This window comes from Cervus canadensis, chromosome 25 (assembly GCF_019320065.1).
Source record: "Cervus canadensis isolate Bull #8, Minnesota chromosome 25, ASM1932006v1, whole genome shotgun sequence".
NCBI lineage: Eukaryota > Metazoa > Chordata > Mammalia > Artiodactyla > Cervidae > Cervus > Cervus canadensis.
In genome coordinates this window covers 5238917-5258326 of record NC_057410.1, presented here as the reverse complement: position 1 = coordinate 5258326, position 19410 = coordinate 5238917, and positions in this window count along the sequence as shown.

Here is a 19410-nt window from a genome sequence, read left to right as displayed (position 1 = left end):
TTCTCACTTCCATTTTATCTTGTAATAATATACATCTTAAAAACCACTTCAAATACATATTTTAAGATAAAATGTAAAGAAGAAGATCATATTTAGTTAACTGAGGGTATTTAGGCAAATGATAATTGTAATAACATGCAAAGTCAGAAAGAGTTAAAGGATTGGTTCGTAACCATTTTAGCTGATGTTCAGTGTGGAAGGAAGGTGATAATGGTGTGGGAAATACGCTTTCATTACTAATACAGTTAGTGTAGTTCTTAAATGCAGTGCATGCTCTGGGGACTTCAGCTACATGGGTGTTGGTGAAGGGAATGCAGTTACCCTTTCACCCTGTTTGTTAAACTCAATTAAACAAAATAAAAGTTGAGGGAGGATAACAGGATTATTGTAGCATCGTCATTTCTTGCAGCCCATCTTTTACAAATTCCATCTTTGCTACACTTTATTATTCCAAAATTAATAAATCATGTTCATAGAAAAAAGTGATTTTGTATATCTGAGGGCTATACTGTTGCATAAACCAGCAATTTCATATATGCATTTTATAAAGATGTTCTTCCTTTTGTGCCAGAATCTTATGAAATTTTGTCCTTGGTATTAATTTCCACTCTTCTGCAATTGGAAAATCTTTTAGAATGGATTTAAGTGAATAAATTCTAGGATTCTAACCTACTTATATAGGAATTTACAGTGGGGTTTTAGACTCACATTGGAATAAAATCCCACGAATTGTAATAGTGGGAGTTATTGATGTACCTCATTCTTAATAGGTACATTAAAACAACACCACACCCCAAGTGTGTAAATTTATATTTTGCCTTTCTTATTTCTTAAGTTCTATTAAAAAAAATGCTTTGTATGGTAACATTTTTCATACATTTTATAAAAGCTTTACCTATTTATTATTCAGAAAAATAATTATTGATATGATCAAACAAATCTGGATTTTAGTTTTCATTTCGTGTGTATACTATAAATATACCCTTTCCTAAGTCATTTGAATCCTTCTCCTCCCTTTTTGATGAGTTATATTCACTTCCTCCTAAGTCTACACCTTAATTGCTGCCTCCCAAACTTGATGTGCTTCATTTGGCAACTTTCAGCTCTGGTAAACTCTCCCTGACTTTCTAGTATTTGGCAGACTTGAAATGAACTTAACGTTGCTCATTTTTGCTTTTAGCATTTATCAATGGCTCAGTTTAATTCTGTACTCCTTGAAGTTTATTTTTGGTTATCTTAATCCCCATTTCTTCTCTCTGGCACTATCTCCCTCACCCCTATCCCAGCTACACAACTGTGGGTAGAGGAGAGTATGCCGATAGGCAGAACCTCACTCCCAGATTGAAGCTTAAAGCAAAAGTGAACAGAGCAGCAGCTTCCAAAGTGTCACATGTAATCTGAAATTGTTGTCACTTTTAGGAGGAATAATATTTTCCAATAATGTACCTTTTCCTTCAGCTCCAAATATGCCCCAGTTCTGTAATCTAGGGATGAAAAGTGGATATTTTCCAATTGATGATTGTTCCATGTCTGTGTCACAGAGATGAAATCCCTTACTTTGAATAAATACTCTGTTTTTCTTCTTAAACCATACCCTCACACCACATCAAACAATTGCGTTAAAAATAAACAACAGCAGTAAAACAAAAACAAGTCTATAAATAAGTATCCTTACAACTCAGACTCAAAGATTCTACTAATAAAAACTCAGGAGGCAAACTGAATCGATGAATTCTTACAGAATTCAGTTTCGGTACAACATGAATCAAAGACACATGGGAAATTGTTGTTGTTCAGTCACTAAGTCATGTCTGACTCTTTGCGACCCGATGGACTGCAGCATGCCAGGCTTCCCAGTCCTTCACTATCTCTTGGATGTGGGAAATTAAGGTAAGTCAACACAGCTCTTTTAAAGGGAAGCAAACAAAGGGAAAAACAATCATGAAATCTTAGAAAATATCCTGGGGTTTAGAAAGAAGAGAACCACTTTAGGAAATTGAGTAAGTATCTATTTGAACGAATTTCTATTTAGAAAAAAAGAATGTATTCGACTTGTGTTCTCAACAAATTTCAAAAAATGTTGCATGAATTAGTCTAAAATATAAATCATGATGATGAACATGAGTTTGAGCAAGTTTCAGGAGTTGGTGATGGACAGGGCAGCCTGGCATGCTGTGGTTCGTGGGGTCACAAAGAGTCAGACACGACTGAGCAACTGAACTAATGAAGTATTTTGAGATAAGTAGAGCAAAACAATGATATAGGGATTAAAAATCACAATGACAGCATTAGGGGGGATAGAAGTTTGAATGGCATAAAAAATCAAATTAATAGGAGATATATTAGAAACATAGTCTAAGAACATAGATGAAAAGGATAAAGTAATGTTCAAAATGAGAGAAAAGATAAATGCCCTGGAGAACATATTAGGAAAAATAGAGAGGAAATAATACTTAAGAAATAACAGAAAAAAGCACCATTGACTTTTTAAGAAATGACTGTAGCAAAAACTATAGAACCCGAGTCAAGTTTCAGGACCCCATAGTGAAAGAGAAATATGTACTAAAGACATAAAAATGAACAAAAATCTTGGTGGGTTTACCAACTCTACAGGTAAGGAAAAAGACTCCACAATAATCCAAGGCTTAAGAAGTGATATTTAAAAAGAGAAAAATTGGGCTTACCTCTGACTTCTTGCATGCAATCGTGAAAGGTATAGCGTAATAATACATGGTAGTGAAGGAAAAAAATGTGACATAGAATTCTCCATATTACTTGTCATTTGTATGTGAAAGCAACAGATTGGTGTGCACAGATTACTGAATAGAACATGCACAGAATGCTCTTCATGAAAAACTTACTTAAAATTTTAGGATAAAAATAATTTCTAAATCACAAGTAATATGAAACAAATTGGGAATTGTTGTCTAGAAATAAATAACATAGAAAACGAACTGCTAAATTCTGAAGGTGTACATTGTCAGTGCTTCTAGGAATGGTTCTGCTTCTCCAGTAATTTTTGTCATGCCCTGTTTCTCCCATCTTTTGAGAATTGGACACTGGGCAATTTATCAAGCTGAGCAATATATCCAGTACTTAAAACTGGATACAGCCCTTAAGCTATTTTAAGCTTATTTTTGTGTATGGTGTGATGGAATGTTCTGACTTCACTTATTTGTATACTTGTCCAGCTTTCCCAACACGACTTGCGAAGAGACTGTCTTTTTTCCTTTCTATGGTCCTTCCTTCTTTGTCAAATAGGAAGGTTTATGGGTGTTGGGTTTGTTTCTGGGCTGTCTGTTCTGTTACATTGATTCATATGTTTGTGCCAATATCATTTTTTGATTACTGTAGCTTTGTAGTATTATCTGACCTCTGGGAGGTTTATACCTCCATCTTTGTTCTTTATCATCAGAATTGCTCTGGCAATTCTGGGTCTTTTGTGGTTCTATACAGGTTTTAGGATTATTTGTTCTAGTTCTTCAAAAAAATGTCATGGGTCATTTGATAGGGACTGAATTAAATCTATAGATTGCTTTCAGTAGTATGGCCATTTTAACAATATTAACTCTTCAAATCCAAAACAGGATATCATTCCATTTTTTGAATTGTCTTAAGTTTCCTTTATCAATGTTTTATAGTTCTTAGCATGTAAGTTAGAAGTACATATTAAAAACATCAATTCTTACCAAAAATTGATAGCCAAACCCCAAGCATTAATGTGATACTACATGATGTTTTTACACTAAATGCCATTTTCTAGAGAGTACAGAACAGAAGAAATTACTTTTGCCTCTTTGTTCTTTTCAGATTATTATTTGGTTTATATTCATTAAGTGTGATGTAATAAAACATACTTGAACTTTAGGTGCAGACAGTATAAATACTTCATTACCATTTAATGGATTTGTATAAATCCCTCACCAACATTTAATAGATTTCTCACTTGGGCAAGTCACCTTAATTTTCTATGACTCTGTTTATTAGCTTGTAAAATACAGGGTGATAGTATTTACTTTCCAGTTATTCTAGGGATTTAAGTAATATAATGAAAGGGAGGAAGAAAATAAGGATAGGAGAAAAGGAAGAACTGAAGGACAAGAGAAAGAAAAGGAGAAATGAAAGAAGGGAGGAAAGGGAAAACAAGAAAGAATTGAGTATCTATTTTCAGTTGCACCCAAGTTCTTTCCTTACCCCTTTCATTGCTTTTCCTAAGAGCAAAAATAAATATTTGTTTAACAACTGTTAATCACCTCCTATAAACTGAGTATAGTCCTGGGCACTGTTAATATAAATGTGTGCTGTGTATCAGTCTAGTCAACAAAGCAAAACCTACATTAGTTTCTTCAATAGAGAGAATGTAATTTACTTTAGGGAGCTGGGACTTGAGTTTCTGAAGGTTAAAAATGCAAAATGGAAAATCTGAGGTTACAAAGAAGCAGCTAGATCTCCTGGGGCTGAATGAGTAAAAGAAAAGGTGAGGCCCTATGGAGCTGAAACTGAAACTTCTAAGGAGGGGATGTAGCCCAGTTTCTCCTGGTACCATGACGAAGTAGTGCCGCAGACCAAGACTTCTGGGGAGAGGAGACTGCCTCACAGCTGCCGATGCCTCTGAGGGCTGCAGTGCGGCTAGCTAGTTTTGGCAGTGCCAAAATGATCAGGTGGCTGAAACAAGAGTGAAGAGTCGTGCCTCGGGAACAGGAAGCAATCCCTCCCTCCTCCTCTCATTCTGCCTTTTGGTCTTCCCCTAGTGTTCCCTGTTGGCAGAGCCTATCAAGAACGCAGCTTGATAGGAGCTGAGAGCAATGTAGTTTGAGAGAAGAGAAATGTAATTTGCAGGGTCATAGCCACAGAGTCACAAAAGTATAGAAAGGTAGATTTAGGGTTGAGAGATAATAGCCTAATAATTGACACAGATCTCACCCTCAAAATATTTATCATTTACAAAGAATATGTTATTACTATAGTTGAGCTGTTGTTCAGGATACTTACCTAAAAGTGTTAAGAGAAGGCAGTTGGATATTTGACTTGATTAACTTACTCAAGGTGCCAAGTTTTGCTACTTCTAAGAAGCAGTACATAGTAATTTTTAAAATTTCTTACGTAAACAAATACTGTATTTGGTTGCAAGGTTTCCCCACACTTCAAATGAAATTGGTTGTTCTTGCAGATCTATCATGAGTACAACTTTCAAATTTAAAGTTTAAAAATGAGTTTATATTAAATTTTGATTGCATATAAAGTTCTGATAATATCTTTTAAAAATTAACTTCAAATCCTCTCTTAAATATTAATCAACCTAAAATCAGTCTCCTTAACATTGTCCAAATCATTACTGCTTCATGTTTTTAAAAATAGTTTCAGAGAAACTATAAATCAGTTGTGGCTGTATTTTTGTTATACTAATAATAATATGTGATATCTGTCTAAAAATCTGACTTGCTTCTTGACTTTATGTAAGTTGATTCAGCTTTCAAATTATAGTACTTTGACAAATATTGCTTTAATATTTAAAATACATTGAGTCTGTAGTGGAAATGTATAAACAAGCCTCGATTTATCTGTGTTATTTATTAATATGAATAAGAAATACATAAGGCTGACACATTCTTAAAAACAAGTTATACATTAATTTTAGTAGTACTGTCAGATTTAATTAGGTTATACATTCCCATGTTACTGAATCTGATTATGCATTATATGAGACATAGGAATACAAAGAGTTTGTAGCATTTTTGGTGATCAATTTCTTGTAATATTTCACAGCTTATTCTTTTAGTCATGCACGCAAAATGTCAATGGGCCAGTGAATGTGTAAAAGAAAGAATAATTAAGTTTGACAATAAACTGTGTAACTAGATTTCTATTAACACCCACAGTCCTTTCAGAAACCTTGTGGCTCATCTTCCTTCAAACAAAAGACTGAAGAGAACATTCCCTGCTTCTGTCACCTGCCGTAGCTACCAACATAGATGGCTGAGTGATTAGCACACAGACAGCTCATATCCAGAGAGGGAAAAGTTATCTCTGAGGACAGTTGCAAAAGACTGTAATTAATGTTTCACTCCCTGCTTTCCAGATATCTTAATGACTTTACTGAAGTTTCTTTCTACATAAGGATAGAGACAGTTTTGCAAGCCCCAAGGAAAACGCTTTAAAATCAATGAACTGCTTATTCTAAGAAGTTATTTTAAGACTTAATTTAAATTTAATTTAAAGAATTTCGCCTTGCCATGCTAGCACGGAGTACCAAATCAACCTCAGTGAAAAGCAGCTTAACTTTAAGGGACGGTCCAAGAGTTTAAATTAGAACAGTGACCACACTTGCTGAGTGATCACTCTGGTCTGGTTAAATGGCTGTTGACCATCTGATTGTTTCCGTTCCCTGAGAGGGTCTGTTGGCCAGAAAGGACATTTGTTTCTCTGATCAATAAATCACCCTTCAACCTGGAAAACTGTCAAGTCAGTTAGGTGCCAAGTCGCTGCTTTATGATGGTTTAGCTAACTGCTCTGGGTGGCACTAGTGTTAAAGAACTGCCTCCGGTGCAGGAGACGGGAAGGAGATGTGGATTCAGTCCCTGGGTTGGGAGGCACACTGGTGGAGGGCGTGGCAGCCCGTTCCAGCGTTCTTGCCTGGAGGGTCCCAGCGACCGGCGAGCCTGGTGGGCAACAGTCCATAGGGTTGCAGAGAGTTGGATATGACCGAAGTGACAGCATGCAAGCACATAGCAAACCGAAATTCTCCCCAGACCAGGTTAATTATAGAGTAGTCAATCATGTCTCTCTGCTTTGAAAAGCACGAAAAGGTAATTTATTAAATATGTCACGGTGAAAAGATCTAATGGCTGTCATTGGTTCAGTTATGACATTTATGTTGATATATGGAGTATTTTAATTAGATATGTGTGTTTCTTTGGAAGCAGGTACAGTTTTGCAAAAAAATTAATTCATTAATTATAATTTTAGGTTACACAGATGTGTCCATTTTGAAGTTATTTGAAATGCTGAAGCAAAGTATAAAGATTTGTGGAAACTACTTTACTTACTCTTTTTCTAGAGTCGTCAAGCAAATTTCTCAATTTATAACTAGTCTTTGCTTTTAATGTGGTGGTAGAAACATGATACCTCTCTTAAACATTTCTAGAACTTCATAAAATGTTGATATATTTTCACACACATGTTTTCTTAGATGTAATGGTTTTGTCTGAAAATACACTTACAAGATTTTATAAATGCAACTCTATGTTGTGTTGCAAATTTATTTTCTTTCTGTAATTAAATCTAATATAGTTCCACAATTAAAAATTGCCTCCTAAATCTTAGTCTGCCAGGCTCCTCTGTCCATGGGGATTCTCCAGGCAAGAATACTGGAGTGGGTTGCCATGCCCTCCTCCCGGGGATCTTCCCAACCCAGGGATGGAACCCAGATCTCCCGCATTGCAGGTGGATTCTTTACTGCCTGAACCACCAGGGAAGCCCCTCCTAAATCTAGAGCTACTTAATTTCCATTTTTGTAGACAAAGACAGTGAGGCTCTGCTGTTAGAATGCTTGGGTCCAAGTTTCAGATCTGCCAGTTGTGGTTTAATTAATCTTAACTAGTTCTTTTTAACCCCTGTAAACCTCTTCTGCAATAAGGGAATCATAATGGAACAACCTCGTGGGTTTGCTGCGTAGATAAAGCGAGATGATAGTATGTGAATTGCTCAGTGTAAGGCTGTTAATAGGGCTCAATAAATGATAAAAACTCTTATCTTAATAACTTACTAAAAGTAAAAATTATCAAATGTTTGATTTCTCTATACTATTTTACACATTTCATTTGATTTTTTCTCTTATGTATGAATATATACCCTCTATATGAATTATACTTCATAAGATATATTACCTAACCCTTTTACATTTGTGAACTTATTTTAATCCTCAGAAAAATCTTATATAACACAGAATAGACATTGCTGGAACTGCTTCGTAAATAAATTGCAATCCTTAGAAATCAGAACTAGTCATAGTTACAGTTAGGTTATGGTTACCACAAAAGAAATCGGAAGCTAATAAAATTTTTCCCAAAGTCTTATAGAAAAGCAGATTTGAGAGACACATTAATGTTTTATAAACAGTATAATATGTATTACTTATATTGTGTCTAATTTGGGTTTCACTTTTAAAGTGACTCCATCTTCAGTTTTATTATAATCTTCGTCCTTCTCAATGGACATAGGATTTTTGCCCAGCTCTATTTTCTTGAGAAATCACTTGATATTCTTCCCATTGTCAATCACATCTGAATCTTCCCTTTGTTTTACCAATAAATAAATTAACAGTTGCCACAGATCTCAGGCATGAATTCCCCTGACTTTTAATAGATAATCCCTATAGGAGTGGGGTGTTAGTCATGTCTGACTCTTTGCGATCCAATGGACTCTAGCCCACCAGGCTCCTCTGTCCTTTGGATTCTTCAGGCAAGAATACTAGAATGGGTTGCCATTCCCTTCTCCAGGGGATCTTCCCAACACAGGGATCGAACCTGGGTCTTCCACATTGCAGGCAAATTCTTTGCCATCCACGCCACCAAGGAAGCTAGATACCCCTCTATTTGTCTACTAAGATTGGAAAAACAAAGACTCTTACCTTTCTCCAATTTTTAGTTCCTTTAGGACTTTTTTTGATTTCATGGCTTACTAATGTGTTTACAAAAAAGTAACATCCATTTTCTAGTGGCTGCTGAAAGAGCACTGTCTTGCCATACACTACTGTATTCTGCAACAAAATGTATATCCAGTTATTTTTACTCATCAAATACTGTATTAAAATATACTACTTACCCCCAAAGCAATTTAAACACCACCAGCCATTGGTGAGAGTGAGCAAATTAGATGGCACTGTCCTTGTAGAATTCTCATTCCTTCATTGCAAGGGCACTGAAAAAATGAATGTTGCACTTCCCCTGTATGAAAGCATAGCGTCTGTGGACTTGTTCATCACCCATCTACCTAGCTGGATATTAAAGATGGAGCTGCGACATATGTAATAGCTTACAGAGAGTGGGCTCCAGGGAGCGTTCATTCTCTTGGTACAGCCAGAATGTCAGCATTCCCTATGGGTTAAGTCAACTGTCTTTCCAATAGCTACCCAGGAGGGCTGCCCACCAGTCAGGGAATACAGCAGAAGCTAAGGTGACAGTTATAACCCAATCCAGTTAACTTTTTTCCCCCATTCTTCTTTCCTGTCTTAGATTTTTCATATTCTTGTATTACTGTCAATTATGTATTTTAACTTTGCAGTTATTTTTCACTCATAATGATTCTTGATTTTTACAATATCAATTAATATAATCATTTGTAGATATTTAGAATTGCAGTGAAATAATGGTTTTACTGAGGACTCATGCATTTGAAGGGGACAAGCAAATCGCAGAATACCTAAGTTACCATGTTGTTGGAGGTGGAAGTATAATTAGCTCTCTTTAGAAGAAACTAAGGTGTTTATTATCCAGCTTGTGGTCTCCAGCAATACACTCTAGGTGAAAATTCTGGAGCATCGGTAAAAATTAAACTTAATTGCCTATTATACTTGGAAATTGGGTTGTCTTCCAAGAGTTAAGTTATTCATTTCACTGGGGTATCTAAACTATAAGTTGAGTGAATTCACCTCTTTATTTTAGGTTTGTACCAATGCAGTTAAATATTGTCCAAGAATGTAAAAAAAAAAAAATATATTGTCCAAGAATGTTACAAACAAACAAAAAAACACTATTCAAATCTTTAAATAGGCACTTCCCATTATGTTATAATTTTATTTAGTATTCATGTATGTACTTATTTATGTAACTTGTTCTCTCACTTTCTGCATTGACTTCTTAACTATTCTTTTGCTTCCCCTCTGCACCCAAGACTTTTGGTTTCAAATGAGAGGAATATGCAAAGCTCAATATTAGCACAAAGAAAGGGAAGACAGATTTCTGGGGAGGGTATCTTCATCAGCCTAGAGATCCAGATTAGAAGTCAGTCTGGAACTGTGGTAGACAGAATAATATATCCCCAAAGGTGTCCTTATCATAATCAAAAAACCTGTGAATATCTTACTTTAATGACAAAAGGCACTTTGCAGCTGTGTTAAGGATTTTTCAGTGGAGAAGTTGTCTTGGATTATGTGAGTGGGTCTAGTGTAACCACAAGGGTTTTTACATCAGGGAAGCAAGAACATTGCAGTCACAGGAGGAAATGTGATAATGGACGCAGTGGAAGTGCTGGTCGCTCAGTTGTGTCCGACTCTCTGTCATCCCTTGGACTGTAGCCCACCAGGCTCCTCTGTCTGTGAGATTTCTCAGGCAGGAAGAGTGGAGTAGATAGCCATTCCCTTCTCCAGGGGATCTTCCCAATCCAGGGATCGAACCCAGGTCTCCTGCTTTGCAGGCAGATTCTTTATCATCTGTGCCACCAGGGAAGCAGAGAGGAGAGCAAAAAGGGGAGAGGGTAAATAGAGTGAAAGAGAAAGAGAGAAGAGAGAGTTGACTGGAAGATGCTATGTTGATAGCTTTGAAGATGGAGGAAGGGGCTATAAGCCAAGGAAAGCAGCTGGCCTCTAGAATCTGGAAAAGGCTAGTAAATAAGATTCTTCCCCAACACAATCTTGTAGACACCCTGAATTTAGATCTTATGACCTCCGGAATTATAAGAAAGTTGTAGTTGTTGTATTAAGCCATTAAACTTGTGATAATTCTTTCTAGTAGCAATAGAGAATTGTTATAGACACCAAGAGGGGCATCATATAGCCAAGCCCCAATCATGGGAATTATTTACTTAGGGGGCAAAAGCTTGCTCAGTAGCTGTTCCACACTTGTCTTAATAGCATTGTCAGCGCCCTCTGTGTTATTCCTACCTGTTCCTTTAGTTACTGTCTTAGGACTGAAAGCTCATGTGAAAATATCATTTTGAAAAAAAAAGAAAATATCATTTTGGCTGAGTCTAGTTTAAATTCCCACTTCCTAGTTGCCAGGGCACTTGGAGAATGAATCTACCATGACCTTATGTGGAAACCTTAGTGACAGCATGTCTTCCTTGGTTATCAATATACTCCTTTCAGAAGAAGGCTGTTCTGACTCTAATCAGCCCAAAGAAATGAGCATCTCATTCAGCTTCTGAATACACACCCCTCCTGTTCCTTTAAAGACATTAGTGATCTTCCTGGTGCAAAGCAAGTGCACAGTTTTCAGTTTTAATTTTATTTTATTTTCTGCTGTATTCCATTATGTGGATCACTCTGTTCTTGAGCCACACGCTCATATGTTTCTGTGAGTTCATGCTCCGCTACCAAGTTAACCAGTAAATAGGCCATTGTTATTCTGCTGTCCCATCTTAGGCTCATTCGACTCCTTATCCTCCTCTTCTAACCTGTCTCTGAATGTTGAAATTCCCAGAGTTTATCCTAAATCTCCACATCTTTTTCAGTTGTCTCTTTTTAATGACTCATCAATTTCCATGGTTTTAAAATATCATATATATGGTAATGCTCCCTCAACTTTTGATTAAGTCTCTATTTTTAACCACTGAACACTCATTTCCAACTGCTTATCAATGTCTCTTTACACATCCCACAGACACCTCAAACTAACATATCTAGAGCTTCATTCTTCACTTTCATTCACAAACCTCTCTCAGCCCCATTACCCACTAGCTTAGCGGCTGTTTCCTCAGGTGTTTAAACCAAAACTGGGAAATTGTAGAGTTCTTTGTGTACAAACCACAGAATCAGACTCTGGCTAACACAAATGCCAAATTATTCCAAGTAAACTTAGACTTTCCAAATCAACCAAATAACTGATCCAGACAGGAAACAAGAGCTGTAGCTGTGGTCTCATGGCAGGAGGGTCGTCTAGTCAATGAACAACATCCATTCCAACCTTTACCACTCCCTCATGATGGAAATATCTGGAAAACTGTGCCTTGTGGGTTATGCCTTTAGCTTTGCCTTTAGCCTTTGACTGTGTAGATCACCACAAACTGTGGAAAATTCTTCAAGAGATGGGAGTGAATACCAGACCACATTATCTGCCTCCTGAGAAATCTGTATGCTGGTCAAGAAGCAACAGTTAGAACTGGACATGGAACAATAGGCTGGTTCCAAATAGGAAAAGGAGTACGTCAAGGCTGTATATTGTCACCCTGCTTATTTAACTTACATGCAGAGTACATCATGTGAAATGCTGGACTGGATGAAGCACAAGCTGGAATCAAGATTGCCGGGAGGAATATCAATAACCTCAGATATGCAGATGACACCACCCTTATGGCAGAAAGCGAAGAGGAACTAAAAAGCCTCATGATGAAAGTGAAAGAGGAGAGTGAAAAGTTGGCTTAAAACTCAGAAAACTAAGATCATGGCATCCAGTCCCATCACTTTATGGCAAATAGATGGGGAAACAATGGAAACAGTGAGAGACTTTATTGTCTTGGGCTTCAAAATCACTGCACATGGTGACTGCAGCCATGAAATGAAAAGCTGCTTGCTCCTTAGAAGAAAAGCTTTGACCAACCTAGACAGCATATTAAAAAGCAGAGATATTACTTTGACAACAAAGGTCCGTCTAGTCAAAGCTACGGTTTTTCCAGTGGTCAGGTATGGATGTGAGAGTTGGACCATAAAGAAATCTGAGTGTTGTAGAACTGATGCTTTTGTTTTTGCTTTGTTTTTTGCTTTTTTAAAAATTACTATTTTTTATTGAAGGATAATTGCTCTACAGAGTTTTGCTGTTTTCTGTCAAACCTCAACACGAATCAGCCATGGATATACATATATACCCTCCCTTTTGAAACCCCCTCCCACCTCCCTTCTCCCTCCCTCTCCCTCCCTCTCTGTATCCTTCTAGGTGGATACAGAGCCCCTGTTTGAGTTTCCTGAGCCAGACAGCAAATTCCCACTGGCTCCCTATTTTACATATGGTAATGTAAGTTTCCATGTTACTATTTCCATACATCTCACCCTCTCCTCCTCTCTCCCAATGTCCGTAAGTCTGTTTTCTATGTCTGTTTCTCCCTTGGAATTGATGGTTTTGAACTGTGGTGTTGGAGAAGACTCTTGCGAGTCCCTTGGGCTGCAAGGAGATCCAACCAGTCCATCCTAAAGGAGATCAGTCCTGGGTGTTCATTGGAAGGACTGACGCTGAAGCTGAAACTCCAGTACTTTGGCCACCTGGTGAGAAGAGTTGACTCACTGGAAAAGACCCTGATGCTGGGAGGGATTGAGGGCAGGAGGAGAAGGGGACGACAGAGGATGAGGTGGCTGGATGGCATCACTGACTCAATGGACATGAGTTTGGGTAAACTCTGGGAGTTGGTGATGGACAGGGAGGCCTGGTGTGCTGCAGTTCATGGGGTCGCAAAGAGTCAGACATGACTGAGCGACTGAACTGAACTGAAATGAACTGTGGGTTATGCTTCATGTATGTAATCCCTGGCTGATAAATCAGGAAGAAAGGATCTGACAAAAGGAACCTACAGGAATATGTTCAATTTCCCAGTTATGATGGAATATGTAGTTTTGTTTTTCTGTAAATTCTATGCACTGTGGGAGTCTTATAATACAGTGAAAGGCAATTTGAATGCTATTAGAAAACAGGGATGACTTCTGCATAATCACAAAAATATGTTATCTGCTATACAACTCTAGTACAATTCAGCATTGTATTATCTGACTCTGTAACTCAAAACAACTCTGTTTTCTCTGTTCCCATTTCCAAGTCACCATCATTTTTCAGCACGTTAATGGCCGTGGTCTACTAACTGATTCATTTACTGTTCCTCTTACTTATCTCTTAATTGACACTACATTCAACAAGAACGTGGCTGTGCAAAAGTCTAGAATGTATTACATCCCTTCTTAAACTCTTCCATATTTTCAAATTGCACTTAAATAGAATCTGCATTTCTTAGTGTCACCTATGAGGTTATATGGACTTAAAACTTCATCTCATTCTAGTCACTGCAGTGTTAGGATATTTTGATCATTTCTTAAATTATCTGCAGTAAAATTTTATTCTTGTCTCTGGAGTTTGACTTTGGATTCTTCAGGCCGAATGGATATTGCATGTCCTCTCCCAGGAGATAGCCTTTCTTAGCTTTCACTCTGTGTTTTAGGCAGAAAATTTTGGATCACTCAACTGATATAAGGTTCACTCTAGTCTCGTCACTTTTTGTAATTTTTATGCTAGAGTACTTATCATAATTTGTAATAATTTGTATTTAGCTTCTTTCCTTCTTTCTTTTAAACTACATAATAACAGGAACTATGTCTATTTTTGTTATTTCTGGCTGGTAGCTTCACATCTAGCAGGCAGATAGCACTACACAAAAAATTTACATGAACAAATGTATTCATTTCTTAGGACGCCATTAGCAACGTACCGCAAACTGAGTGGCTTAAAATAACAGGAATCTATTGTCTCACAGTTCTAGACGCTATATGCCTAAAATTAAGGCGTAAGCCGTGCCATGCTTCCCTTGAAATCTATAGGAAACAATCTTTCCTTTCCTCTGCGGAGCTTCTAATGGTTGCTGACAATCCTTGATATTCCCTGTTTGTACATATACACTCCAGTCTCTGATGCTGTCCTCTCACGACCATCTTCCTGTGTCTTTACATCTCTTCTTATAAGGTCACTGATCAGACTGAATTAGGACATATGCTATTTCGGTATGACCTCATCTTAAAGTAACTCATTATATCTACTATGATTTTATTTCCAAATGAAACCACAATCTGATGTACTGGGGGTTAAGGCTTCAAGTTAACATCTTTGGGGACACAGTTCAGCCAGTAAAAATGGATGATAGGAAATGTGTAAACTCACTTATGTACCGATGAGTTTTTCTAAAGTGGAGTGAGACTTACCTATACCAAGTCTTTAGAGTGAATTTATCAACCAGGAGTGATGATTAACAATAAAAAATAGAAAAAGGGAGAAAGAAGGCAAGATTTTACTGTTTCTCTATCCAAAACAGAAAATTTTGGTCCAGATATAGATGTTCCACTTCCCTAAGATTTTTAAACCTGGATGCCGTGTCCACAAGTCCACAGTGTCTGTTGTATTATTTTCTATATTATCCTCTTTGATACGCTGCTACTGTTGTTGTTCAGTCGCTAAGCCGTGTCTGACTCTTTGTGACCCCGAGGACTGTGGTGCGCCAGGCCTCCCTGTCTGTCACTGTTTCCCAGAGTTTGCTCAAATTCATGTCCATTGAGTCGGTGATGCTATCTAACCATATCATCCTCTGCCAGCCCCTTCTCTCTTGCCTTAGATATTTTCCAGCATCAGGATCTTTTCCAGTGAGTTGGCTCTTCACATCAGGTGGCCAAAGTATTGAAGCTTCAGCTTCAGCATCAGTCCTTCCAATGAGTATTCAGGGATGATTTCCTTTAGGATTGACTGGTTTGATCTCCTTGCAGTCAAGTGGAATCTCAAGAGTCTTCTCCACATCACAATTTGAAAGCATCAATTCTTCAGCACTTAGCCTTCTATATGGTCCAACTCATATCCATACATGATTACTGGAAAAACCATAACTTTGACTATTTGGACCTTTGCCAGCAAAGTGAGGTATCTACTTTTTAATACACTGTCTAGGTTTGTAATAGCTTTTCTTCCAAGGAGCAAGCATCTTTTAACTTATCTTTGATACATTTGATGATAAAGGAAATATCTGGAGAAAATGATAGCTGTCCTAAATGCGTACAAGTGGATAGAAGCATAGAGTCTGCTGGGAGTAAGTCAGAAGAAGGTACCTGAAGCAAAACTGTGGGAGTATCAGAAAAATATGACAAATCTGTGACACTTTCCTTGTCTATTTGTTCATTGACTTGTGCATGTGTAAATATATTCCAATCTGTTTAAGAGTTTGAATAGCAAGATTTAAATTCAAACTAAAGTCTATTTTCTAGCACAAAAAGGCTGATCAGTCTATCAGCTAATACAGATTGTCCCGGTTTATGCAAACCTGTAGAGCCTTTGTGAAGATGAACCTTTTTTGGTAGCACCTTTAATCTATTATTTGTCCATAAATTTTAAAGACACACTTATTGAAAATCGATTATACACTATTTAACCACTTCAGTTCTCAATATTGCATGAAAGCTGACTATACATTACTATGCTAAAATTGTTTTTGTCAAAAACATCACCAATATTTCAGTATTTATCCTAGTCCATAGGTGCTTAGTCACTCAGTTGCATCTGACTCTGTGACTCTTTGGAGTCATAGCCTGCCAAGCTACTCTATCCATGGAATTTTTTTAGGCAATAATACTACAGTGGGTTGCCATTTCCTTCTCCACGGGATTTTCTGCACCCAGGGACTGAATTTGCATCTCCTGTGTTTTCTGCATTTCAGGCAGATTCTTTACCTGCTGAGACATTGGGAAAGTCAATAGAGATGATTCCATTTTTAACTGTATTTATCTTCTTTGATACACTAAAGATTATCACTTACATGCTCTTTTTGAAATACTCATCTCCTTAGGATTTTGTGATACCTACTACACTTTCTAGTTTCTCTTTATTCTTTGCCCAGTTCTCTGCACTGAATCTTTTACTATGATTTTAAAATGTTAGTGTTTTATAATGTTTTATCCTTAGCTTTCTTCTCTTCATCTGTGTTGTTGGTGAGGAAAAAAAAAAAAAAAAGCTTACTCATGGCTTTATGTCCTGCCTATAATCTGATGATTCCCCCATTTTTATTCCCAGTCCAGACATGTGTCCTGAGCTTTCCCTCATAGAACCAGAGCTTTACTACACTTATTCTAATCCTTGGTGTAAAAAATTCCTAATATCTAAGTTATGATTCATCATTTCCCCTGTAAACTTTGTCATCCTATTATATATTCAACTGTAATGGAAGGTATAAGCAACCAACTGAGAAGGCATGAAATCATTTTCTGAGTTCAGTTATTCATAACATTTTGTTTTCACTCTTTTTTTAAAAAAATTTTGGCTTCACTGGGTCTTCATTGTGGTATGCACGCTCTTTGCTGCAGTGTGCAGGCTTCTCTTGTTGAAGAGCATGGGATCAGGGCATGCGAGCTCAGTAGTCGCTGCATGTCAGCTCAGTTGCTCTGTGACATGTGGGATCTTAGTTCCCTGACTAAAGATCAGACCTGCACGCCCTGCTTTGGAAGGCAGATTCTTAACCACTGGACCACCAGGGAACTCCCAGTTTTAAATCTATTTTGAGTAACTCTCTTCCTTTGTTTCCTTTGCTTCTATCTTAGTTATGACTCCTATTATCTTGAATTATCTCAAAAGGCTTTTATTGCTTTTTATGCCGCAAGGATGGATAGCCTCCAGCCATCCACCTACCTATGAGATGCTCTCAGAGTTAAAATATTTATAACAAAAATATGAGAGTATCTCTCTTCAGCTGCATATCTTTCTATGTCTTCCATAATTTACTCAAAAAAAAGGTCTAAATTTTTATTATGACACACAGCTCATTACTTGCTGTTTGGTCATTACTTCTCGCTGCTTATGAAAATTACTGTTTGGTTTTGCAATACAAACTGTTTGGAGTTTATTGCAACATTGGCTTTCTGTCTTCCATAAATATATTCTGTGTCTTTACATGTTGTGTTTCTTTTTACTTGGACAGCTAAACCTAAATTTCATCTTTATTCACCAATAAAAGCTTGTATTTATGGCTCAAGAATCTCCTGACATATCCCTTCTCTTACTGTCTGAGAGTAGTCTGTACTGCTTTCATTTTCGCTTCTAAAGCAGCCTGACCCATCTTCATCACAGTCTTTAGAATTCACCATAATCGTCTTCTGCATTAGATTGTGAGTTCATGAGTGGTAGTGTTTATTTCCTTATCCTAAACAATTTTCACTTCTGTTGCATTTTTCAGATAGTCAATATTTATTGAGTTAAAAATTAAAGCATAGTTCTAACTTTTAAATATGATCATCTTATTTTGAATCTAATCTATGGGAAAACATCGTAAATGATTCAGTTATATTGGACACATAAGCCTATCTTTGGACAGAGTTTTATTGCAGTTAAAATGAAAAACAGCGAAGTCTCTTTCTATTACAAAAAAGTTAATAGTAACTTCTTTCCTGTTTTATATATCTGACAATTATGTCATATAAAAAATGAGCACAAGGGAATGTTATGCTTGACAAAAAGTAACTAAAGTGCTTCTTTGAAAGCAGTTTCACATATTTGAAGAGCCGACAAGGGAAAGAATGATCGAACTTGTTTAATGAGTTGATTTTAATTTTCACCAGAAAAAAGAACTAACATTATTAGATGAAAGTAAGCTTACCTTGTTTAAAGAGAGGATGTAACTTTCTGAGAACTGAGACTGTGTAACAGTGGGATGAATAGCATGGTGAAGATGATGGAAGTATGAAAATAGAATTGTGAAAATTGTAGGCCAAAGATGCTGTAAAGTAAACTTCTACTATGGCTTGTAATTTGTTTTAAATAATCCTTATGTCTCTCTTAGTTTATACCTTATAACCCAGAAAAATTAAAACATAAGGTGATTTTAATTTTTGTTAATTATTTCATAAACTACAGATCTGTTAATATTAGAGTTCTTCTTAATTCTTTATATTATTCTCCAAAATATGAAATTGCATAATTTCCAGACACTGGTAGGATATATATATATGTGTGTGTGTGTATATATATATACACACACACACATACACATAGTCAATATACATTTGGAATATATGTATAGAAACATTTAAAGAAAGGTTCAGATAAAAAGTAGATATAGTCCACACAAACTTCTCAACCAAGAGTTAAACTATTGAAGAACATTATACCAGTTACAAAGAATTAATTCTTTGAGTGATAACTTCTTTGTTCCTAATCTTTGCATCATAGGAAAACATTAAATCCCCAGATGACCTGCTTTTGCTTAATGAAGTTCTCATGGCCTCTTTCCTGCTCTGCTATCGCGGAGAAGCCTGCGCTGGAAGTGGGCGATCGCCTCAACCCGACTGGTGCAGGGGCCCTGACTGCCAACTTGCAAGCCTCCAGAACTATGAGAAATACATTTCTGTTGTTTATAAGTCAGCCAGTCTATGGGACTCTGTTATAAAAGCCTGAACTAAGATAGTATCTACTTGCATATCATATTAAATAATTCATAATTTCTTAAGTATTTAGAATATGTTTATTAAAGTCCTTTTGACAGGCATTGTTGAACAGATTATCTTCTTCATTTCTACCCTATAAAAGTGGTAGTAATCATGGTAGTGGTTTCAAATGTACTACACTATATCTTTCTGCTTTATTCTCTGGTGTGCACAGTGAGAATGAGACTAAGAAGTAAAAATGTGAAGGAAAAGAAAAGCTTTACTTAGAGTGTACTTTAAAAATCTGTGCCTAACTTAGAAACACAGTTGCA